General features: G+C 49.2%; 1 pseudogene; it reads left to right on the top strand.

The window, feature by feature from the left end:
- The window catches only part of LOC103605328, an 81291-nt pseudogene that overhangs the window by 73588 nt on the left and 6506 nt on the right, over nucleotides 1–1197 (top strand).

The raw sequence follows: 1197 nt of genomic DNA, 5'->3' as shown, positions 1-1197 counted from the left end.
AGCCTTGGGCCTTCGTCCATGAAGTAGGGGGATTGGACCTTCAGGAGTTTTGGAGCCAAAAAGGTTCTTCTCCGTGGGCATGTCTTCTCCACTTTCACGTCATCTGGGCAGGCTCCTGTCAGATGAAGTTTGAAACAAAGGCAGCAGCTGGACTTGGAGTCTGTGGCTGCTCCAGATGGTTTTCTTTATCAGCACGTGGGAAATCCTAGAGATGTCACCCACACCTACCACATCCCTGTTGAGAGTGTGGCATTGGGCAAGGCATGGAGGAGCCAGGGCTCTCCTTGCTCCCAAGAAGCTGCTGGTTCAGTGGGGAGCTCTGTGCAGTGACGGACTGTAATGCAAAGCCTGTATGAAACAGCCCTGCAGGGCATCCACATAGTACTGTGGGAGTGACACGGGGACGTGTCTTCATTAAGGAGGGTTTCCTGAGCTAGGGGACTTCTGGGATTTTCTTGAATGTTGGGAGGGAGAAAGCTTCACCTGCTAGGAGTAGTTTTTAGAATGAAAATGGGGAGGGGAGCTGGGGGAGGAGGAGAAGGCAGAGCAGCTGGGGGAGCAGGAAAAAAAGCAAACAGTGAGGCCATGAGAGCTGTGCTGGCTGCCTGGCACATAGCAGAGTCCCTGGCGACGCTTTCTGAGTGAGTAGACAGTGAAGGGTTGGTGCCACAGAAGAGGTGCGTCCTCGACGGAAGCTGCTCTTCAGCATGAATAGAGCCTAGAAAGGGGTCCACGTCCTGACGATGATCTAGTCTAGATTCCAGAACACTCGAGGCAGGCAGAACTGCAGAACTCAGAGCCTGATTTAGTAAACAATTTGTACAGTCCCATGGGTTGAGTTTTTTCTATGAAGCTATCTATGCTGCTAATAATGTAGCTGAAAGATGTGCTAGATACAGCATTTGGGGAAAATGAAGTACCCATCTTAGGGGGTAATGGCATTGTGAAAACCGTATGATTTCTGCTGCAGAGAACAATTTTAAGCCTGTGCTAATAGTTTAAGCTACTAGAGTGATCATTTTGAACAAAGAGACTGGTTGAGAGCTATACAGCCAGCCAGCCTTAGATTGATTGGGATGCATAAAGAGCCATCATTTAATCCTACCAATCTGTGACGTGTAATACCTTTAGTCACTGTCACATACACCCACTAGGAAGGTCTCTGGACTTCGGTCACACAGACTAAGGTCCAGCTTT

Source organism: Galeopterus variegatus, unplaced genomic scaffold, assembly GCF_000696425.1.
Source record: "Galeopterus variegatus unplaced genomic scaffold, G_variegatus-3.0.2 Scaffold5740, whole genome shotgun sequence".
NCBI classification, from domain to species: domain Eukaryota; kingdom Metazoa; phylum Chordata; class Mammalia; order Dermoptera; family Cynocephalidae; genus Galeopterus; species Galeopterus variegatus.
This window is presented reverse-complemented; position numbering and strand designations above follow the sequence as displayed.